The sequence below is a fragment of the Pogoniulus pusillus genome, chromosome 18 (genome assembly GCF_015220805.1).
Source record: "Pogoniulus pusillus isolate bPogPus1 chromosome 18, bPogPus1.pri, whole genome shotgun sequence".
NCBI lineage: Eukaryota > Metazoa > Chordata > Aves > Piciformes > Lybiidae > Pogoniulus > Pogoniulus pusillus.
The window spans coordinates 16,440,020-16,464,971 of record NC_087281.1 but is presented as its reverse complement, the minus strand read 5'-3'; the positions used below and the strand labels follow the sequence as shown (position 1 = coordinate 16,464,971).

The window sequence follows — 24,952 nt, the reverse complement described above, 5'->3', positions numbered from 1 at the left end:
CAGAGGAAACTAAATTCTCATAGTTACATGTGCTATGACCTTGTATTAGGTAGTTTGTTTAGCAAACATGAAATGTGCCCAGTTGGTATTTTTCCAGTTTGGATACTTTCATGTTTAGTGTACTCATTAAGAGGACATTTATTCATTTAAATGCTTGCCGTAGCACTGAGGGCAAGAATTGTTGCTTTTAGCAACTCTAAAGGAAAAGGAGTATGGACTTCAACTTGTGTAAGACAATTTCCTAACAGCCTCCACCTCATGCCAGAATTAATTCAACTGCCATGAGTCAAATATATGCATGAAACCTACACTACATACAATCTGTCAGGAGCAATGGCATCCTGGCCTGGATCAGGAACAGTGTGGTCAGTAGGACAAGGGAGGTTATTCTGCCCCAGTACTCAACAGTGGTCAGGCCACACCTTGAGTACTGTGTCCAGTTCTGGGCTCCTCAATTCAAGAGAGATGTTGAGGTGCTGGAACATGTCTGGAGAAAGGTGATGAAGCTGGTGAGAGGCCTATGAAGAGAGGCTGAAGGAGGTGGGGGTGTTTAGCCTGGAGAAGAGGAGGCTCAGAGGGGATCTCATTGCTGTCTACAACTACCTGAAGGGAGGCTGTAGCCAGGTGGGGGTTGGTCATGGTGCCATGGTCTAGTTGACTGGATAGGGCTGGGTGCTAGGTTGGACTGGATGATCTTGGAGGTCTCTTCCAACCTGGTTGATTCTATGACTCTTTCCACAGGTTTGTTTGCAGTTATGTGTTGAGAATTCTCCACAAATAGCCATTAGTTTGTTTTTGAGGAGATTGTTTCTACTTGAATTCTGTGTTAGTTTTGTTTAGCTACCATGTAATGGCTTTTTTATCTTGTTTTTATCTCCCAGCTAAAGCCCCACAGATGTCCAAAACATGTTTCCAACACAAATAATAGTTATTTTGGAAATGATGTTTGCTGTGCTGTAATCATTCTGAAATCTACATTTAGATGCACTGTCTGGTGACCATCCACCACTATTCTTTTTGCATGCCTCCTGCTTTCACAACCTCCACTTAGAACAAATTCATATTGTTGCCAAATGTACATAAGGTCTTTCTCTGTGATATTATCTCATCAATCTTCCCTATTAAAAAAACCCTCAGTTACTTTCAGTATCATGACTTTAACTCACAGAACAAGGCAGTGAAGGAAAGAGGGGAAGATTAAAACCTGTCAGGCCAGAGGTGTTTGCAGACTGCATTTGAGTGAGGCTGTTATAGAACTACTGCTGTATCTGATAACTGTGCTTCGAATTTGATCAGATACACATTGCTACAGATAACAGTCAAATCTATGTTCTGAGCTCCTCAATTCAAGAGAGATGTTGAGATACTGGAATGTGTCCAGAGAAGGGTGATGAAGCTGGTGAGAGGCCTGGAACACAGCCCTGTGAGGAGAGGCTGAAGGAGCTGGGGTTGTTTAGCCTGGAGAAGAGGAGGCTCAGGGCTGACCGCATTGCTGTCCACTACTACCTGAAGGGAGGCTGTAGCCAGGTGTGGGTTGGCTTCTTCTGCCAGGCAACCAGCAACAGAACAAGGGGACACAGTCTCAAGTAGTGCTGGGAGTGGTCTAGGCTGGATGTTAGGAGGAAGTTCTTGCCAGAGAGAGTGATTGGCATTGGAATGGGCTGCCAAGGGAGGTGGTGGAGTCAGTATTCCTGGAGGTGTTGAAGCCAAGCCTGGCTGAGGCACTTAGTGCCATGGTGTAGTTGACTGGCTAGGGCTGGGTGCTAGGTTGGACTGGATGATCTTGGATTTCTCTTCCACCCTGATCGATTCTATGATTCCTATGATAAGGGAACTGACCACTTCTGGAGCAAGTGGCACAAGAACAACCCATTGTGTGGTGACTGTGATTGTATAGTGAGGTCACTTGCAAGATTTACCTGTGGGAGCTGTGACCTATAATGAAATACAGCTATCAGACTACTTTAGCTTTTTGTGGTGATATTAGTGGTGGGAACACTGGGGAAACTGAACAGGAATAAACTCTGTTGGAACCCATGAAAACAGAATTAAAAAAAACTCTAAACTCAGAATATAAACAATCTGCTGTTCAGACTCTGACTTGGAAAGCAAAGCAATTAGCTTGATCTGTGAGGCAAGCTCTTGTTCTTAAAGAAATGATTCTTTCAGAATTGACTGAGCAAATAAGCATGAGCTCCTGGCCTCCAACACACCAGCAGAGCTCAAGAGAGCTGAAGACCAAATCACACTTTTTCCTCCTTTTGCCCTGAATGCTCACAGAATTCTGCCCTCCCAAGTAATATCAGGCAGGAAAAGGACAAAAAATGAGATGAAAAAGTGACATCCAAGAATCTTTCAGAAAATAACAGCAAAGACATTCTGTATTTCAAGTCACCTTTCTTGTGAACAATGCTCTGGGATGAAAATCACGTCTGTCAGATTTAAGTTTTACTGTTGGCTACCTGAACTGAAGATTAAGCAGGATGCAAGCACCCCAGCTGGACTGTGAACCAGAGAGGGTTTCAGCCTACATAAATAATCTGCCAGATATTCTCCAGAAAGAAAGCTGCTGCCTACCTAAAATCCAAAGATATACAAGAGCCAGCAGATCCATAACAATTCCTGTGTTGCCCTTTTACCAGGAAGACTGATTTGAAACACTGTAAATAATTACATTTCCCCCTGTTCTCCTCTGTAAACTCTCTACTTTTTCTTTCTTCTTACTTTTTTTTTTAACATCAGTATCTATTTTACTACATTTTAAAATTCCTGTTGTCTTTTCCCCTTTCATGTCTTTCCTTTGTCAAATTTCACCCAGTGCTAATAATTAAAAGCTTTCACTATGAACTGAATGCTACATGCACTTAGGAAGTTATGCACACAATAAAAACCCCAAACATTTGGATGTAGATTCTTTTTGTTTCTTTTAATGTCCTTCACAACCCTAATAGCTAGTACCAGGATCTTTAGAGATGTCTTAGACCTCACAAGTTATAGCTTCAAAGCTCCCCCTCTACTCTGCTCTGGTGAGACCCCAACCTGGAGTACTGCATCCAGTTCTGGAACCCCTATTACAAGAAGGATGAAGACATGCTGGAGCATGTCCAGAGAAGGGCCACGATTATGATCAGAGGTCTGGAGCACCTCTCCTATGAGGACAGACTGAAGGAGTTGGGGCTGTTCAGTCTGCAGAAGAGGAGGCTCCCAGGTGACCTTATTGTGGCTTCAGTATCTGAAGGGGGCCTACAAAAAAGCTGGGGAGGGACTTTTTAGGCTATCAGGCAGTGACAGGACTGGGGGAATGGAGCAAAGCTGGAGGTGGGGAGATTCAGACTGGATGTGAGGAGGAAGTTGTTGAGCATGAGAGTGGTGAGAGTCTGGAATGGGTTGCCCAGGGAGGTGGTTGAGGCCCCATCCCTGGAGCTGTTTAAGGCCATGCTGGATGAGGCTGTGGCCAGCCTGATCTAGGGTGTCCCTGCCCATGTCAGGGTGGTTGGAACTAGATGATCCTTGTGGTCCCTTCCAACCCTGACTGATTCTATGATGCTATGAAATTTGCTGTAGCTGTCCAGAAGCTGTGCACCCCTCACGCTCTTTGCTCTGCAATTTAAGTTGCTGTATATGCATGCTGTTGGTGTGATTCCCAGAATTCAAGATGAGGATGAAAAATCATACCCAGCCTCTCCCCAGATTTTCCAAGAGTGCCCTACTTCCTTACAGCATCTGCAAGAGAAGTCCGGCAGAGCAGGCTGGAAGAAACAGGTTAATTCCCCCGGGACCTCTCACTGAAATGCCTAAAGTGAGTAGCTGTGCTGATTGCCCTCAGAGAGAGCATTCTGCTTGGCACACTCAGCTCCTCCTTCCAGCGCCAGTGTTATTTAAAAGATGTTATACCAGGTGAACCTTTTATCACCAAGTGCTTTGTAATTATGTCCTCCCTACCCTACAATCCTCATCACTCCAGTATCCCACTCTTGGAGAAGCTAATTGCTTTCTCTTGAACTCACTGTCTACTACTTCCTTCTTCAGGGGCCTCTGCTCTTGCTCTTCTTTCAACTGCTCTTAAGTATATTAATAACGTTGGGCCACAATTATTTTATTATAATATGAGACAGTAACATAAGTCTGCTGACAAGAAGAGTATCTGCCTTCAGACAGAATCATAGAGTCAGAGAATCAACCAGGCTGGAAGAGACCTCCAAGATCATCCAGTCCAACCTAGCACCCAGCCCAACCCACTAGACTATGGCACTAAGTGCCTCATCCAGTCTTTTCTTGAACATCTCCAGGGAAAAGAGAAGGGGGTGGGAATGCCTGTTACAAAAGCTAGAAGTACCTACTGCAGTGTGCTACAAGCAGGAGAAGTGCTTACGCTCCACTTCAGACACTGACATTATCGTGACACAGGGCAGGAGTCAAGTTTTTGGCACAAGTCACTTCTGAGTACCCCGGGACATAACAGCTACTTTGTTACTGTGCTCTTGAGATTTTATGCAGAAAGGTCCTGAGAACAGCCAAGCATTACTGTTATTAAGCACTTTGCATATATACAGCAGATTTACTATTTATCACTCAATAAGAAGGATGAATTTCTCACTAGCACAGAGGGTGAAGGTATTGTTACTGCTGTTTGTCACTAGTGGAGTAGCCAAGTGGTGGTCGGTCTCTCCTGCCAGGCAACCAGCAACAGAACAAGGGGACACAGTCTCAAGTTGTACAGGTCCAGGCTGGATGTTAGGAGGAAGTTCTTCCCAGAGACAGTGATTGGCATTGGAATGGGCTGCCCAGGGAGGTTCTGGAGTCGCCATCCCTGGAGGTGTTGAAGAAAAGCCTGGCTGAGGCACTTAGTGCCATGGTCTAGTTGACTGGACAGGGCTGGGTGCTAGGTTGGACTGGATGATGTTGGAGGTCTCTTCCAACCTGGTTGATTCTATGCACAACTTTGATCTTTTGCCTCTTTGATTTTCTACCAACTTTCAGGAGCTGGAAATCTACATATTGCAGAGATTTCCTTGGGACATGACTGTCCACTGGTGTGTCTTTTCTGGTTCTCTCTTGCAGTACAAGAAGAAAGCAGGTATAACAGCTTCTTGCCATCTCTTGCTAGCCAGTAACTGGTAAATCTGTGAAGATTTTGTTAATAGAGGGACGATGCTGGAGCTGGAACTTGAAGTGTCATGTTTACATGACAATGGCTGTGAGCACCGACGATGTGTCATTCTATGCTCTGAGCCCTGAATTCCACACAATAAGAAGACAGCTCTTTATAAAGACTTTCTGCTGCTTATCATTAATCCCTCAACTTCTAGGCAGGATTTGGTTAATGCTTTTGGGGAATGAATCTGGATCATTAATTAACTGTACCAGGGGCATCTGTAATAAGATTATGTACAAAGTTTTACATTCCCATGACTCAGTCAATTTTCTTTTGAACTAATGGGAACTTTGCCATTGCACTCCATGCACTACACGATGGAACTGTCATTGCTGATAAAATAGCAATAATAAAACAAGTAAAAACGAGAGTAAACTTTAAAAATAGATAAATTAAAATCAAATAACTTAGAGAGTAAAAGTAGGGAGCTGTGAATCCATAGGAAATAAAAGAGAGGGTAAAGCATTGGGCAGAAATATCCAAGATAGAGAAGGAAAGCAAGGGCTGTCAGACAGGAGAAGCCAGAGACAGATGGACAGTAAATCAGCAAATATCAGACCACAAATACAAAGCATACTCTGACTAAGAAAAACTGAAGCATTTTCTTAATGTGGGGAAATTCCATGTGTGCTTTAGATGGAGAGTGGAAATTCACCAGATCCTGCTTTCACCAAAGTCAGGCTATCAAGAGCATAAATTTCTACTACAGTGAGGCTCCTTTTCTTGTAATGTGTTGCTTGGGCTTAACATGTATCATTGTACGAAGAGACTTGCAACTTGTTCTTTAGCTGAAGTTTGATCCTTTCACCATGGCCACCAGAAAAAAGTTTTTGGAGAATCCAGCTGATTTGTATCCCTCTTGTCATGTCAGGCAAACCTGTCTGATACAGCCACAGGAGTATTCACTGTGCCACATGGGTGGCACATGGCTTTGAAGTAGGAGTAGCGGGCACTTTATCTGAGGCTCCCTAGCTGGTGCCCTATGGTCTTAGGATCAGCTTCTGGTGTCACAGTAAGATTAGGCATCTTTTCTAGGGACTGGACAGATACCTGCACGATGGAAGGATAAGGGACTTGTGAGAGCAAGGGAAGTCCTATACATCTCCCTCTCAGCTGCACTGAACATTCATTAGGCTAGCTCCAGCTGCTGCACTGATGGCAGAATCATGATCCCAGATGTGGAACAATTTAACTTTCCCCTTGAGGGGAATGTTTGAGCTCCTCTTCCCTCTCCCACCTGCAGCAGATGCAGGTTTGGATATCAGGTTAAAGTTACACTGAATTGTGAAGAAGTGGGAAAGCAGATTTATGCTGTGCGTATCATTTCCATCAGTGTTCCTCCAAGTGTATATAAAATGGTGCTATAAGTCTGTCCTAGAGTTCTGTTGATATCAACAAATCACTTGAATTTTGATCTAAGTGACTAAAATTACAAATACTTTTTATTGCAGCTACAGGCAGGAGGCAAATGTTGCTGGGACCTTGTTGTTCAGATAAGTGTAATAATTCATGCAGCAGCATATACTTCTTCAACTGCTTTTCTTTCATAGACTGGTCTAAAGCCTTCAGCAATACAGTGCAGAGTCCCCCATACACAGGTGTAAGCCCCATACCACTCAAGGGAAATAAATAGCACAAAGGCCAAGCAATATTTTTCTGACTAAATATGCATAAAACATCTTGTAAATTAGTAATAGCTGAAACACGTAGTTAAACACTGCAAAGAAAGAACTCTTCAGTGTCAATTTAAACCTGTTTTGGAGATTAGCATTTCCAGTGCAAAATGTCAAACTGAGTATTGCTCATGGAGACCTAAAAAATAAAGCTCTAGACTGAGTCAAGGGTCTTTAGCTGTTTCAGACACCTCTAGGAATATGTCAACACTTCACCAGAAGTAAACACAAGATTTCTGCTCAGTCTTTCCCCAATTAATTGCACTTTTCCATGATTGACTTTCTAGAGAGGATTAAAACAACAAAAGCACATAACAAACAGAAAATCAGTAAGCAAATGCATTTACAGGAGACTGGGAGGTTATAAGGCTTCCCAGGTCCTATTTGCTGATGCCTTTAATCACTATATACAGTATAGCTAGTGCATTTAAAGGAACTTTAGAAATCCTAATGGAAAAACCATATATGCTCTCCAGGCACAAGATTATATATACATGAGAATTGACAAGCTTTTTCCTTGGATTCATTTTTCCCCTATGAAAGCTCATCTTCTACTCCTTTCCAGATTGTTCAAATGCAAAAGGAAAGCTGTGAGTAGAGGTGCAGAATCATGCCCAGAGGGCTTGCCTGTGTTAGATGAAAGAATCAAGACACAGCTTTAAATCTACATATATTTAAGACCACTGCATGACTAAGCTGGAGATAAGTTCTTGCCAATCAAGGAGGAGGAGATGCTTGGTTTTCTTAACCAGGAACCCAGAATAGATTCGTCATCCCAGCATTTAAGAGCTCCTCATATAATCACTGTGTAAAATAAGGTCATAGAAGGTATATTTGTGGAAGACATTTCTTTGAATAGTATTTTTCTATCTGACAAAGCAAACAGGGTATCAGATGAAGATAATCTAAGGTCAGAAGACAGACAGAAGCACACGGAGCTTATTGACACAATTAAGGCGACAGAAATGGAGGACATGAAATGCTAACAAGGCAAATGTTTGAAGTGCAAGTTGGCTTTACTGAGATAAACACAATAGATTTCAGTCCAAAAGAGCATTCAGACAGACAGTCACAGATACCTTGCACCCATTTCATTATTATAGGAGTGTAAAGATTGACTTGGAAACTGCTTTTGAAAATAAGAATGTTCTTTGCTTTCTGGACAGGATCCACGTGAGCACCGCTTGGGCCAACCTCTTTCCATTACTTGCAGAAGTATTACAAAGAAATCCCCCACAGGGCAGCTCTAACATTTAGAGAAACACATTTAGATGAACCATGGCCCTTGATTTCTATCTTTCAATGTATGTAAACCAGGAATAATAATAATACCACTTCAGATAGGTTAATGCAATGTGTTTTAAAGAGTTCTAATCCTGCTCCCCGCCCTCTGGTAGCATATAATATACATAAAGATAAGAAAATGAGCTGCACTTTAGTCAATCTATACCACCTACATTAAGCTTCATTCAATTTAACTGCCAGTTAATGTCTTATTGCTAAAAGTCTAAATCCCTAAGCAGCAAGACAGGATTAAGTACTTTTGCTTAAACAAGCAGCCTTCTTTATCTTGTAGAGGATCATACAACTGCTCCAACAGTTATTATTTCTTAGTGAAGCCTTGCTAATGACATTCAATCTGACCATTGCAAGTATGTTAGCAGTGAGCCAAACTAATTTACTTTATATCACTACATCCTTATCAACCCATATCTTACCAAACAGAACTTTGTCATATTTTGCTGCTAAGCAGGAAGAATATTAACCATCTCATCCATAAACAGTAATGTCATGTGTTCATCACATGATTTAATCATTGATTACCATGAGAAGCAGTGTTGAGAAGCCTCCATTCACTGGATACATATATACACACTGTGGTGTGTGTAGTCCATTCCCACCCACCACTCCTTTCCTGGGTCTTTGCATGCAAAGTGAAAAAAAACCCTGTTGTGGGATACCTGCCTCGCTTACTGTGGGACAGGAATGTAATTGGATTTAGCACACTTTGGGACCAAGGTCATTTACAATCAGCAGGTGTTTGTGTTAAAGATCTGTGAAGCTGGCCTGACGAAGACCTGAAGGCAGGAGTCTTATGCTGATAAGGCAGCCTTGTTTAGGCTAAAAATCATGAAGTAAGGCTAAAACAACGTAAACATCCAACTTCAAAATAGATTTGGAGGGCCAGAGTGCCCTAGTGAAGACCTTTGCCTAATTAGCTGCCATTTTAATATTAACACCCCTTAATATGTTAGTGACCAAACCTGAATATGTGTTCAACATACACAACTATGTTATGCAAGTCTCCTCTTATATCATGCTAAGCATCGTCTAGAAGGTAAGGGACAACCTGAGCTAACCATGAGAGGAATATGTCTGAGTATGCAGAGTCACTGGCACCCATTCCAGAACCAGCTGGAGTGCAACATGGCCAGCACCAACAGCAGCATCTGCAGCCGGGAGAGGAAGATGGAGATGAGGATAGCCAGCAGGCTGTATTCCTTTTCCTCATCCAAGATGGAGCCACCCTTCCTGGCAAGAATTGCACCCTCAATATATCTATGAACTATGCTGCATTTTATAGAATCATAGAATCAACCAGGGTGGAAGAGACCTTCAGGATCATCCAGTCCAACCTATCACTCAGCCCTGTCCAATCAACTAAGTGCCTCAGCCAGGCTTTTCTTGAACACCTCCAGGGACAGCGACTCCACCACCTCCCTGGGCAGCCCATTCCAATGCCAATCACTCTCTCTGGCAACAACTTCCTCCTAACATCCAGCCTAGACCTCCCCCGGCACAACTTCAGACTGTGTCCCCTTGTTCTGTTGCTGGTTGCCTGGCAGAAGTGAGTGCAACTGTTGCACATACTCTATCATTTATAACACAAGAAAAGACTGGATGAGGCACTTAGTGCCATGGTTTAGGTGACTGGACAGGGCTGGGTGCTAGGTTGGACTGGATGACCTTGGAGGTCTCTTCCAACCTGGTTGATTCTGTGATTATGTTTTTCTCCTGCCTGCTTACATATTGCATAGAACCATTAACAAGCTGCATTTTAAAAAAAGAGAGAAGAGAAAAGTGGTAGCTGTGAATATAGCAAATGGGGCAGAGGAGGCTCTCTGCAATTCCACTGGCTGCAGAACGACAAATTCTCAAACATTTGTCAGTAATAGAGGGGAATGTGGGACTCTTTGCTGTTGGAATAGGACCATCTGAGAGAAGAAACAGATGATTTATAAAATGTTAATGACCACAGAATTTCTATAATTAGAATCACTGCTACTTCTGCTACAAATAATACAGATGATGAAAGGGAACAGAGAAGATCCTCTGGGTTTGCAGGATTTGTTTTTTGCTGTTCAGCACTAAGGAAGATTATGAGAATTCAAAGCCTAAGAGAGAAGCCGAATAAGGACTTGTCAAAATATACCTGAGTGTAAAATGAAAAGTAACTGGAAAATACATAAAATATAAGAATGCATCAGAATGGTTTATTACTAATTTCAACCAAGGGCCTATTTTATTGTGGTTTTGTTCCTCTTTTCAGACTTTCAGCATATACTCCAATGTGAAGGAACCTCAGGGGCTTGCCATAGATCCCAAGAATGACTTGAACTGTCCCTCAGATTCACAAGAATAAAGGAAAGTGAGCATAGCACAAAGTAATCTCTATTATAATTACATATTGTAAGTCATCCACTTTTCTTTCCCATGTCAGTAACATGGGAAGCTGACCAGGAATAACTGGATATATTAGTAAGCTGAATGTTTCATTAGCTGAAGCCAGGGAAATGGCAGTGGGAGGACTGGTTTTAAATGTTACATCTTTGGATAAATATGAGTGATGGGTTTTTCTGCTATATTGCCTGGTTTATAATTTCATGGATAGTATTCTTCCTGATGACATTACTCCTCAGCAAGTTTCAATCCCAGGCCTCACGCTATGGAAAAGTGTCCAGGCACACAATCAAAATGCCAACTAAGGAAGCTTCAATTTCAACTGACTTGACATTTTCAAAGCTCTGTATCTGCTTACAAAGTGATTTGCTAAGTGGGTTTAAGCAGATATTTAAAGCTGAGTGTGTACACCAGTACTTTACTCATACTGATTAGCCTCCCTCCCACGTCATCTCTGTGATATAACCCTAGAGCACACACTTTCCGTTCTGTCAGTTGACATTGTTGGCAGTAGCAGCCTAACTCCACCCAGAAAGTCCCATTCTCTCCCAAGTCCTGCAGAACTTACTATCTCAAGATATTTTTCACTGCAGGAGTCCTTCAGGGTTAGTTTGCTCCATGTGGAGGATACAACTCCCGGTTTCACAGCTGCTGCCTATCTGTTTCACTGGGTAAATAATCAAGATTTTTTTTTTCCTGAGAAAATTCAAACAGGAAAAGTCTGAAACATGGTCTCTAAACCATTTTGTTTTGTTTGTTTCATCTGCTCTCACCTTGCTCTCTACTATTTAACACTCCTTCAAATGAAACGCTTTTGCCTTTCCACCCTCTCTTCATTCCAGAGCTCCTCTATAACTCCAGTCTTTTCCCTGCTGAAGCTGGTCCATGACAGGTTGTCCAAAACTGGCCACAACAGCGAAATGTAATGAAATAAATTATGAATTTATAGCTTCAGGGAATTGTGCTACTTCACTTCAGAATACAGAAATACTGTTAGAACACTCTTTCATTAAATGTAGTGGTCTGACTTAATGTGATGAGTGCTCCCAATAGCTGTGACAACAGTCAGAGAAAGAACAAACTCAAAACACTAAGTTGCATTTGAATGGTTTTCATGTTAAGTGAGATAGAGGTGGAGAGCTGGCTCTGTATCTTTCTTGTAAGTACAGAGAATAGAATCATAGAATCAGTCAGGGTTGGAAGGCACCACAAGGATCATCTAGTTCAAACTCCCCTGACATGGGCAGGGACACCCTACCCTAGAGCAGCCTGGCCACAGCCTCATCCAGCCTGGCCTTAAAACACCTCCAGACATGGGGCCTCAACCACCTCCCTGGGCAACCCATTCCAGGCTCTCACCACTCTCATGCTCAACAACTTCCTCCTCACATCCAGTCTGAATCTCCCCACCTCCAGCTTTGCTCCATTCCCCCTAGTCCTGTTGGTCCCTGATAGCCTAAAAAGTCCGTTCCCCCCCCCTCTTTTTTGTAGGCCCCCTTCAAATACTGGAAGGCCACAGGAAGGTCACCTCTTTTCCAGACTGAACAGCCCCAACTCTTTCAGTCTGTCCTCATAGCAGAGCCCCAGCCCTCTGCTCATCCCCGTGGCCCATTTGTAAGACTAAAATGATATACAGGTATTGCCTTTCATAATAAGTAAATCCCATTTTCCTACAGAAAGGAGACAATGTTCACATCACAAATCATTCTGTTTGAGCCAGCAAGAGGCTGCAATGTAATGAGCAGGATATGACTACTGTAAAAAGTCACCTCTCCTATGATGAGAGGATTTGCACAGTTCGACCTAGACAGACTTGAACAATATTGCAAGCACTTTCATTATGTCCATTACAATGTTTCAAGCACATTTGCAGCCAGGCCAGGCTGCAGATAAAATAATGGATTTATTTTTTTTTTCAATCCCTAAATGGGTTATTAAGAGAGTCCTAGAATTGCTTTGACATGTGATTGATACACATTGTCATCCTGACTGTTCTTAACTCTTAGGAAAACTCCAACATAGAGGCTGCAGTAGGTCAGGAGGAAGCTGTCTGCAGCCAGGCACCTCTGTGATGCAGATTAAAGAGAATCTGGAGAATAGGTTTTGTGAGGAGAGGCTGAGGGAGCTGGGGTTGTTCAGCCTGCAGAAAAGGAGGCTGAGGGGGGACTTTAGGCTGTCCCAACTTGCTGAAAGCAGGCTGGAGCCAGGAGGAGGTTGGTCTCTCCTCCCAAGGAGCAAGTGACAGGATGAGAGGAAGTGGCCACAGGGGAGGTATAAGTTGGGCCTCAGAAGAAACTTCTTCACTGAAAGGGTTGTCAAAGACTGGCACAGGCTGCCCAGCAAAGTCGTTAAATGCCCATCCCTGGAGTTATTTCAAAGGGGCAGAGATGTGGTGCCAAGGGCCATGGTTTAGCACCAGCCTTGGTACAGTTAGAGAGTGGTTGGACTAAATGATCTTTAAAGTCTTTGTCAACAAACCCAATTCTGGCTGTGTACAGACAGCCCACAATTTATTATAACCAACAAGGCAGCATCCTGGATCTGTTGATCAGCTCTCAGCTACAACAGCTGTCTCAGAAAAAGTTTAGAAGCTGTTAAGAACATTTTACAACTTTCTTTGGGTTTATCTCATCCTCCTTTTTAAAACATTCTTCTTTATAATTATGTTTTCAGGTTTATGATCAGGAATGACACCTATTACTGTGCTAGGCAACACTCACTTTCATTCACTTTATGCCTGTCTGTCCTTCAAACCTCATGAGAGATGCAACTAAAGGTTCAAATAAAGGTAGTACTACAGTCAGACTCTGGATGCCTGCAAACTAAGACATGGCTTGGAACAGGAGGTAAGGAAAAGGTGGACTGCTGTGGATGAACTGTTATATGTGGAAATAAGTTACACAAAACTGCAAAGGCATCTCACACCATCGTTAGAAACCTCCTTTGTGACAGCTGTCCCTCAGCAATCCAGGCCATGCACAGGTACCTGGCATAGCTGCAAGCCTCTTGCAAGAATTAGGGGAGTGATATGTGCATGCTCAGACACTTGGGAGCTCTATAATCACAAGTCCTTGCTCATCCATTCTGGGTGAAGACCTCAAGATTGCTATCACAGTGATTTCAGGTATTTGTCAGAAAGTACTTCTCTCTCTGTGACTTCTGTGAACGTGATCAAAGAATTTCAGTGGATCTGAAAGGCTCCATTCTCCCCTTTTGGAAGTTCAGTTTGTTACTTGCACAAGGAGATGTCCTGACTTTTCTGAGTGTATCTGCACAAGCCTACCATGTGAACTATGTATGCTGACACTCAGGTGTGTGGTATCTGCAGTCTGGTTTTAAGAGTGGGATATAAAATCCACAGCAGCCAACAGAGAGGCTACTGCTGATACCTTTGCAAATATCACTCCTGGCCTGGATAACTCACCAAATGCTTGGTTGGTCTATTCATAGAATCAACCAGGTTGGAAGAGACCTCCAGCATCATCCAGTCCAACCTAGCACCCAGCCCTAGCCAGTCAACTAGACCATGGCACTAAGTGCCTCATCCAGGCTTTTATTCAACACCTCCAGGGATGGTGACTCCACCACCTCCCTGGGCAGCCCATTCCAATGCCAATCACTCCCTCTGGCAAGAACTTCCTCCTAACATTCAGCCTAGACTTCCCTTGGCACAACTTGAGACTGTGTCCCCTTGTTCTGTTGCTGTTCACCTAGGAGAAGAGACCAACCCCCACCTGGCTACATCATCCCTTCAGGTAGTTGTAGACAGCAATGAGGTCACCCCTCAGCCTCCTCTTCTGCAGGCTAAACAACCACTGCTCCCTCAGCCTCTCCTCAAATGGTTTTTGTTCCAGGTCTTTCACCATTCCTACTGAACTCTGTGGAATTGTAGCAGAAAAGAAAATGTCTTAGAGCAGGAAGCATTTGATAAAGTCACTATTTTTTTCAGCAGGGAATTGGAATGTTGGGAGTTCTGGAAAGTGCAGAAGGTTTTCAGTAGAGGTTGAAAGAATGAAAGAATGGGATTAAAGAGGCCAGGCTTGCATCATCTGTGAACAACTGACACTTCATCTCCATATAAAATAATTATATGGCAACTCTATGGAAAATGCCTAGGCATTCAGAACATCATACTTGTAACCTGTACATATGACATCTTAAAATGCATTGTAAAATAAAGATGCATTATTTGTAGATGATTCTACAAGAAAACTCACTGTCATTTTGCTTAAGCAGGAGACAAGAGAGAAAAAGTCCTGAAATATTTATTTAGGTAATTCTACTGACACTTCATCTGGCTTTATGTGCTTCTTCATGATGTCTTGGAGATCACACATAGCTGCTGCATGAAAATGAGCAAAAAGTCGTTATTAGAACCAGTGAAGTACTGAACAGTGACTTACTGTGTGTTTAAGACCTGGCCTATCTCATGCATTCATCTTGACCCTTAACTTAAAGGCAAGAAACTACTGCTCTGTCTTTGCTAAAACTTCTCTGTCAAAGCAATGGAATTGGGCTCTTAAGTCACCAAAATGCACAAGTATGAAGGGGCTTGTCCTCCTCACTCAGCCATTTTAGCTAGTTGCTACTATCACATCAAGATCATCCTGATTTGGCTGTCTCAGATATGATTTTTACAGCTAAGACAAGATGTTCTGCTTGCAGTATTACTATGTGCACCTCATGTTTGCTGTGGTCAAGTGTGGCTGTTGTTCCTGCAGAGGCACATAAGCAGAGACTTGGCACAGAAACGGCTATGGTGATCTGATGGAAGGTAATCCCTGACCTAAAATTGACTGTAAACTGGAGGAGAGCTCCCAAAGCAAATCAGTAGCAATCTAACCTGCCTATTCTGCTAGGCAGTTTTGGAGACCCATTCCATGGACAAGGATTGCTGCCTGAAGGACATCTTGGCTGTCACAGCCAACTCCATGGCCAGAAAGCCACAGCTGCCATGCTGCTAGAGCACTCTTGACACTACAGGCTGCTGTTTTCTGCTTCTCTTCCTGGTTTTGTTTGCCATTATTTAGAGCACCATCCTTCACTAGAATACATCTTGGGGGATTCTTTCTGTGGTTTAGGCTATATTTGAAGCTGTTATGGGACAGTGTAATAATGTCTCTTGGTTTTCCTAGTTCCTTGGTAGTCAGAAGAGGATTGAAACCAGCATCAGTAAGTTTGCAGATGACACCAAGCTAGGAGTGGGTGCTGATCTGTTGGAGAGTGAGAGAGCTCTGACTGGCTGGATGTGTAGGCAGAGGCCAATGTGGTGAGACTGAACAAGGCCAAGTGCAGGGTTCTACATATTGGCCACAACAACCCCAAGCAGCACTACAGGCTGGGGACAGAGTGCTGGAGAGCAGCCAGGCACAGAGGGACCTGGGGGTTCTGGCAGATAGTAGCTGAACATGTCATGTGTTTCCTCTCCTAGCATAACTGATACCGTAATTTTCAAGTAAACACAAAGGAGAATTTTTTGACTGTGAGAGTGACAGAACACTGGAAGAGGCTTGGAGATATTCAAGACTTGCTTGGATGTGTTCCTCCATGATCTGGTATAGGTTCAGCCGAGTACTCCAGGTCATCCTCAGTGAGCTGAAAGAAGCAACTCAACATGGAGAAACTCAGCCTAAGGAAGCCTACCCAGCACCTGTGAGCAATGTCAGAGCAATCATCAGGCCTAGCCCTACCTAGCCGGGGGGCCCACCAGGCCCCCCGGCCTTTGAATCCCCTCCACCATTCACCCAGTGAGGCACCACAGAGCACTCACCAGTGACGATCCGAGGAGGATCCTTCTGCCCACAATGGGCAAGCTTGGGGCTTGCCTTTCCTGGGGCCGCTTATAAAGGGGAGTGGGTGGGGGCTAAGTGGTGACACCTGGGGTGGGAGGAGACTCCAACAAGACCCAGATTGAAAAGGGGAGTGGGTAGGGAGGGCAAAGTGGTGACACCTGGGGTGGGAGGAGACTCCAACAAGACCCAGATTGAGGCAAAGTGGTGACACCTGGGGTGGGAGGAGACTCCAACAAGACCCAGATTGAAAAGGGGAGTGGGTAGGGAGGGCAAAGTGGTGACACCTGGGGTGGGAGGAGACTCCAACAGAACCCAGGTGTTATGAGTTTGGGGGAAAAAAAAGGGGGAAATGTATTGTGCAGGAGAGAAAGAGGTGGATATGGTGGAGAAGGGAGAGAAATCAAGAGGAAAAGGATGGAGATGAGAACAGGTCTATTTGCAGTCATCTTGAATATTAAATTGCACAGCAAGTGATCTGTGAGTCTGGGCAGTTCTGTTTTCCTTGTATTTTTTTTCCTTTGCCTTTCTCACATTTGTCAGCTTAGCTTATTTTTTTACAGACTGGATAAAGAGAAATATTTTTGCTTGGTGTTTTTGGAGATCAAGTTGAAATATGTAACAAAATTATATACAAATCATTACTGAATAGAAGTCAGCAGTAAGATTTTGTAACATTTCATCATGAACAACAGTTTGCAAGTTATGCAGAGACATCTACCAAGAAGCCAGAAACGTGCTCTGATTTCAGCTTGGAGAAGAGAAGACTCCACAGAGACCTAATAGTAACCTTCTAGTACCTAAAGGTGGCCAACAGGAAGGCTGAAGAGGGACTGTTTACAAAGGCCTGAAGTGGCAGGATGAAGGGCAGTGGTTTTAAACTAGAGAAGAGATTTAGGTTGGGTGTTAGGAGAAAGATCTTTACCGTGGAGTCAGTGGAGCACTAGAACAGGTTGCCCAAGGAGATAGTTGAGGCCCCATCGTTGGAGATAATCAAGGTCAGGCTCATCAGGGCTCTGGGCAAACTGAATTAGTGCAGGATGTCCTTGCTGACTGCAGGGGAGTTGGACTAGGTGACCTTTGGAGGTCCCTTCCAACTCTAATTGTTCTATGATTCTATGAGCCAGCAGTGTGCCCAGGTGGGCAGGAGTGCAAATGGCATCCTGGCCTGGATCAGGAACAGTGTGGCCAGTAGGATGAGGGAGGTTATTCTTCCCCTGTACTCAACACAGGTCAGGCCACACCCTGAGTACTGTGTCCAGTTCTGGGCTCCTCAATTCAAGAGAGATGTTGAGATACTGGAACGTGTCCAGAGAAGGATGATGAAGCTGGTGAGGGGCCTGGAACACAGCCCTGTGAGGAGAGGCTGAGGGAGTTGCGGGTGTATAGGCTGGAGAAGAGGAGGCTCAGGGGGGACCTCATTGCTGTCTACAACTACCTGAAGGGAGTCTGTAGCCAGGTGGGGGTTGGTCTCTTCTGCCAGGCAACCAACAACAGAACAAGGGGACACAGTCTCAAGTTGTGCCAGGGTAGGTCTAGGTTGGATGTTAGGAGGAAGTTGTTGGCAGAGTGATTGGCATTGGAATGGGCTGCCCAGGGAGGTGGTGGAGTCACTGTCCCTGGAGCTGTTCAAGGAAAGCCTGGCTGAGGCACTTAGTGCCATGGTCTAGTTGATTGGACAGGGCTGGGTGCTAGGTTGGACTGGATGATGTTGGAGGTCTCTTCTAACCTGGTTGATTGTATGATCCTATGAAGTGTTAGGGAGAAATCAGTCCTGACAAGTATTATCTACTTCCTCACAGTATGCAAGGAAGATATCATTGATCATCTTGGGTGACTCTCAGATTTAAAAGTTGTCTCTGGGTGGAAAGATACTTCTATTCCAGAAACCTAGAAAAGGAGACAAAATTTCTAAGGCTGGAAGGCAAATGATCCTTGCAAGATTAGACCAAAGTTTGTTATTCCAAGTTGTTACAGGGTACATCAGTTAGTTTGCAAGTGGGCTACATGGCAGCAAAGGGTAGAAACGTTTCCACTGCAGACAGTAGTAAAATCAGATCAAAAGATCATACTGCAAATACTGTAAAATGGGATTTGAGTTTTAGATGTTCTGAAGAGCTGTTAGCAGAAGAAATTACCTCTCAACCGTCTCCCAAGACAATCTTTTCTTGCAGTGAATATGTTCCAAATGTAATTAGAATCAGTGGCAAAAGCTCTGGGGCAAAATTTGTGTCTGTACTGAAGCAATGATGAAATGCTTCGGGAAAGGTTTTCATCCAATGGACATCCAGTGAAAGGGTTACAAGCAGGGAGTGCTTCAGATGGGAATAACACATCTCCCCTCTCCTCCTTCTGCACAGCAATATCAGTACTGCTTTTGTTTTAAAATGTCCTTATGGGGTTTTGTGTTTGCTGTGTGGGTGTGATACAGAGAGAGTGATTTGGCATTGGAATGGGCTGCCCAGGGAGGTGGTGGAGTCACCATCCCTAGAGGTGTTCAAGCAAAGCCTGGATGAGGCACTTAGTGCTATGGTCTAGTTGATTGGCTAGGGCTGGGTGCTAGGTTGGACTGGATGATGCTGGAGGTCTCTTCCAACCTGGTTGATTCTACAATTCTATGATTCTAAACAATTAGCCTACTCTGACTTGAATTATTATGATTGCCAATGAATCCCCAGGCAGAATCAGTGGTGTGTTTCTTGGACATGCTACGTGACGTTAGCACGCGCGGGATCCGAACCATTAAGTCTCTCTCGTTCTGCAAGGATGATGCAGAAAGTGCTTTACTACCAAACAAAGGAGTTTCTGTTTTGGAAGCAGAAGCTCACCCATGAGACACTTATCAGTCTTTTTGCTGCATAAAGATCCAACTTATTAAAATGTCACAAGACTTCCCAGTCAAAAACATAAGGCTGATTTGCCAGTGATCCCCCTCCTGCTCTGCTGCAGCCCACAAAGCGCTTAAAATAGCCAACCGAAGGTAAGCTTCAAAGCCTTCTGGCTGGGGCTTCTTTCAAACAAAGCAACTGAAATTTAAACAGAGGAAGTAAATGTTGTTCTGTTCATGATTTCACCCTTCAACTAGAAATAAACATAAATCCCCTCATTCCTTAACTGTTTCATGAAACTGTGAAGCAGGTGAGTGTTGGTAAAAGTGCATCACACTGTTAACAGTTATATGGTGGTGTCATCTTCAGTGTGAAAACATAGAGTCCTTGGGTGACCCTGCTGTCTTCAGTCACCTTCTAAGTATGAGAAAGGTATCAAAAGGTTCTCCAATGCATCTCTGGATTTTCTCTATAACACTACTAGGGAAGTACTTTAAACTGGAGACTGTAAAATCCTGAACAATATTCTATAATCAGCTGCTGCCTTCAGTTATAGCCTAGCAGGCTTTACACCTTCCAGCAAACAGACTGAACCAAGAGGTTATTCTTCTCCTGTACTCAACACTGGTCAGGCCACACCTTGAGTACTGTGTCCAGTTCTGGGCCCTGTATCCTTTCTTTTGCTCACGCTTTCTGACTTCTATCCCTGCTTTATGATCCACGCACTGTGGAAATAGAGATTCTGCTCAACTTTTCCCTGGATCAGACAATCATAGAAGGATAGATCTTAGAGGGGACCTCAGGAGATCATCCAATACAGCCCCCTGGCTAGAGCAGGTTCACCTAGAGGCAGGTTGCACAGGACAGCATCCAGACAGGCTTTGAATAACTCTGGAGACTGAGACTCCACCACCTCTCTTGACAGCCTGTTCCATTGCTCCATCACCCTCAATGTCAAGTTGTTCCTCCTCATGTTTAGATGAAACTTCCTATGTTCAAATCTGTGTGCATTACCTCTTGTCCTCTTGCTGGACACTCCTGAAAAAAGACTGCCTCCATCCACCTGACACTCACCCTTTAAGTATTTATAACCACTCAGAAGATCTCCCCTGAGTCTGCTCCAGGCTAAAATGCCACAAGTCCTTCAGCTATTCTTCATAAGACAGATGTTCTAGTCCCCTAAGCATCTTTGTAGCCCTTTGTGGTACCATTGTAAGCATTTCACTGTCCATGAACTGGGGAGTCCAGTACTCCAGATAAGGCCTCACCAGGGTATAGGAGGAGGAGAATCTCCCTGAACCTTCTTGAAGTATCTCAGGATACCATTTGCCTTCCTGGCCAAAGCACCACATTGCTGGTCTGCAGTCACCCTGTTGTCCACCATGATCCCCAGGTCTTTTTTCACAGAGTTGCTTTCCAACTTGCCCCCAACTTGTACTGATTCATGAGGTTATTGATTCCTAAGTGCAGCTCCCTACACTTGCCCCAGCTGAATTTCATAAGGTTTCTCTCTCCCCAACTCTCCAGCCAGCCCATCCAGTTGTGCCCTCATAAATGGTTATCAGATTAGTCAGCCATGACTTCCACTTGGTGAATCCATGTTGACTACTTCTGATAACCTTCTTTTCCTTCACATGCTTTGAGATAATGCCCAGAACAAGATGTTTCACCACCTTTCTGAGAATGGAAATGAGGCCAAAAGGCCTATAGTTTCCTGGATCCTTGCCCTTTTTGAAGGCTGGAGTGACATTGGCTTCTCTTCAGTCCTCAGGCACCTGATCTGGTTCATTATCTTTGAAAAGCCCTGGAGGAGAGTGGCCCAACAATGACTTCTGCCAACTCCCTCAGCATACATGGGCACATCCTAACAGGACCCATGGACTTGTGGGAATCCAGTTATTTAATTGTACTCTAATTTGCTCCTCCTCAACCAAGGCAAAGTCTTCCTTCCTCCAGATCTTATCTTCAAAGACAGAGACTCCTTAGGGCTGACCTGAGCAGTAAAGACTGAAGCAAAGGTGGCATTCAGTGACTCTGCCTTCTCTACATCCTCCATCATCATCATACCTGCATCATTCAACAGTAGGCCCACATTTTCTCTAGTTCTCCTTTTATCTCCTATATACTTGAAAGCCTTCCTGTTGACTTTGATGTCCCTAGCTAAGTTCAGTTCCAAGCCTTGGCTTTCCTTGTTTCATCCCTTCAGACTCTGACAGCATTCTTGTCAGTCTCTTGTTCCATGTACTGGTCTCCCATGGCTGATCTGTGTTATGTACCTGCTAGGTGATCCTTTTCTGCCTCAGCCTATGATAAACACGATTCTGCATTCTTGTCCCATTTCTGTCCACTAGTTTCAGGTCAATGATACCATATTATGTATCTGCTAGGTGATCCTTTTCTGCCTCAGCCTATGATAAACACAATTCTGCATTCTTGTCCCATTTCTGTCCACTAGTTTCAGGTCAATTATACCATATTATGTATTTGCTAGGTGATCCTTTTCTGCCTCAGCCTATGATAAACATGATTCTGCATTCTTGTCCCATTTCTGTCCACTAATTTCAGGTCAACAATACTGGAAGATTGACTCTCTCTTCTTCTAATCCTTCCCAGGTTAGAAAGGGCTGAAAAAACACATTTCTTTCTACCTGAACCACAAAAAGGCACTGATGAATGTGCTGGCAAGCACCCCAGGGTAGCAGATGCTAAAATCAAGATTATTTAATATTCTGGATGTGAAGTGGTGCAATAAATTTGAAGAGTTGAGCTTCTCACTGTGTTGTGAGTGACTTGAGAAGAGTTAACTGTAGTTTGGGCAGCACAGAGGAACATTTTCAAGGAAAGAAACCCTGAAATGTCAAAGAACAGAGTTCTCAAAACAGAGCAGTGCTGACAAATGGCTGTTTATTGCTAACACAAGGCAAGTGTATGATTTGAACCTGGATTCTTTCTGTAAGTGTTTACTGCAGAAAGAGACACAAAAAGACACTTGTATCCTATCAGTTGTTCCTAAAAGTCACAACTGTTTCCATATGGCTCACTACTACTCTGTTTTAGTTCAGCATAAAGACCAAGAACTTGGAATTCATATCAGAATGAACCACTGAGTTAAAAATTCTCAGTATTAGTGTAGATACATCCTATTTGGAAGCTAATTACTTTAGAGGAAAATTAATTTGAGATAGTGACTGGAATAAACTTTACACACATTGTGTTAGTTTGAGGCTAACTGGAATATTTTAGTGAGAGAAATTAGATTATAGTCTGTGAAAAGCAAACAATGGTGATGTGTACTTCACTCATAGGCTTGCTGAGATGTATTAAAACAAGAACATAGACATAAGACAGTTGGTGTGGGTCTCTGGGAGCCTGTGCTTTTTCCTCCTTGGGCTGCTTCTGTATAACTAATCCTTCTGCTTTCTAACCCCACCCTGGTCAATCCTCCAAACTCAGCTTGCATGTAAGGCAAACTCTGGGATAAGGTAGAGGGATGGAAAGAATGTGAAGGGTGGTTGGGAGCCCCTCCTGGGCACTCTGGTTTCTGGGAGGGCTGCTGTGTTTTTGTATTACTTTTAACTTGTATATTTCTGCATCTAGCTGTATGTATTGTAAATATCTGCTTGTATATTGTTCTAAGCTGTAAACATAAAGCTTCATTCCTTAATTTCCAGCTCAACTGAGTCTAGTCTGGGTGATTTCATAAGAATTTGGGGTGAGTAACACCCAAACCATCACATTTTTATTTCCAGTTAGCCTCAAATTAGCACACAAAGTTCTCAATATCACGTGTGATAAGAGAAAATTTACCATATCAGAGTTTATTGTAAATGTGCTGACAATTATATTACTTAATTTATTTTTTTTTAACCTCAGTTTTTTGGTTCAAGTTCAGAAAAGTATCTGTGCATCTTACTTGGTACCTCTTTTGTGGTGGGAACTAAATCAGTAATACACAATGCACGGTAGCAAAACCACAGTGCAGAACACGAAAGCACCACCTAGAGGTGGGATTGAAGTTATTTGGACAGTTCAAGGAAAGTATCTTGACACAATTCTCAGGAAATGTGCTCCATGGTGCTTCATCTGTAACTAATTTTTGTTACTATGGCTTTTTTCCACACGCATTCAAGTAAGTGAAAAATCAGCATCAAGTGCACACATCAGCTGAAAGCCTTTTCCCCTTGGCTTCTGTGCAACATAGAAGGTGATCGGTTCAGTATGTGAGAGAAAGGCTACCTGCTCCCCTCTGCCAAATAGTGGGAGAGTAGAAGTAGGAAGAAACCTTTGCTGCTCATCTCATCTTTCACTGGCAGTGATGCAGATACAACTGGTAGAACTCAGTATCACCCCAAAAATAGTCAGACCTCACCCACAGGCCAGAAGCTTCACCAGAATAGTTGGAGCATCAAGGACTGAGAAAAAATGTCTTGTTGATAAAGCATGCAGCTCCACCAGAAAACTGCCCAGTATAGCTGTCATACTGGCAGGAAACCGGTTTTTTTTCTGATCTACCATACTTTGTAAGCTGTTCAGGGTTAAGCTGTGCAGGCAAAAAAAATCTCTCCTGGTAAGTAGTAAATTTAGGAGGGTTGCAATCTGCCAGTGCAGCCACATCCACAAAACCTGCTTTAACAGAGACAAAGGCTGAGTTTCTCAGTGCTTGCAAAAGGAAAGGGGATTGAGATCTGCTTTTGAATTCTAAGAAGCCTATTCAACCCGCTGATCACAGAAGCATGAACCGATAATGACCTGAATCTCCTAAAGCATAAACAGTAGCAGGCTTGACTATAAGGGACAGGATTTAGTCTTTGGATTATAGTAATAACTAAAGACTCCAGTCAAGATCAGTCTGACGTGACAATGGGGTGGGGGCAAATATATTGGGGGCAAATATATTGAGGCTAGTGGCAAGACAACCAGGAAAGACAGCTTTCTGAGGTGAAGTGTTTTCTGTATCTAAATATTCCAGGTGTTTCATGCAACCACAAACTATATGCACTCAACATTTGCAACTTGTAAAGGAGTTCCAGGACTTGCTTCAGGCTGAAAATCAGGGTTCATAATGATTTCAGCCACTAGAGCCTCTTCTCATCTGTTCTTTGAAAACTATGAATACCAGGGAGACCTAAACTCCCATCACACAGCAGGGGACATTAAATGCTTGAGTTCTCATGCAGTTTTCTACATTATTAATTTTCTACCTGATGGCAGTGCACTCCTATTATTTTTGCCTCCCACTCCTGTACTGTGATGAAAACCCTGCAGAAAAAAGTCAGATTAATTCCTTTTATTTTTCTCCCTCTTGCTCCTGTTCTGCCAGAGCTGCTCCAGGAAAGAAAACCTGTAGCAGAACAGCCTAATGAAAACATAGCTCTAGCTTTTCTGATATTAATATTGACAGAATTTCACAGCTCCCTGTCTCAGACAGTAAAGTTCTTAATGTTCATGTCCCAACTATTATTTTCCCATTGTCACAGAGGAGCAGAAAATCAAAACCACCCACTGCCTCCTGCACAAAAGCCACCTCCAAAGCTGCACAAAGAGCAATGTCATCTTTCAGTGCCTGTGGCGATCCAGTTTTCCCAATTTGGGCTGTTATTGTTGTTTGGGTGGGTTTTGGGGTTTGTTTGTTGTTTGGATAGTTTTTTGGGTTTGTTTGTTGTTGTTTGTTTTGGGGGTTTTGGGGTTTTTTTTGCTTGGTTTGATTTGTTTTTTTTACCTTCTACATAACCAATACTATCCCAGTGCATGGCTAGAAACAAAGTAAAATAAGAGATTCCACCTGCTCTGCAGCCAGGAGAGGAAGGTGCAGTCACGCCTGTACAA

The 24,952-nt window shown here is 43.4% G+C and overlaps 1 protein-coding gene across 4 annotated transcripts in view; it reads right to left on the bottom strand.

Annotated features, from left to right (window-relative positions):
* SLC35F3 (solute carrier family 35 member F3) overlaps positions 1-24,952 on the bottom strand; it is a 152,707-nt gene that overhangs the window by 69,964 nt on the left and 57,791 nt on the right. The window contains exon 1 of one of the 4 annotated variants that reach the window (XM_064158555.1): positions 16,280-16,309. The exons of the other annotated variants lie outside the window; for them this stretch is intronic. The gene's annotated coding sequence lies outside the window, so the exon portion shown is untranslated. Of the gene's footprint in view, positions 1-16,279; positions 16,310-24,952 lie in introns of those variants that run through there. 4 annotated transcript variants of the gene reach the window in all.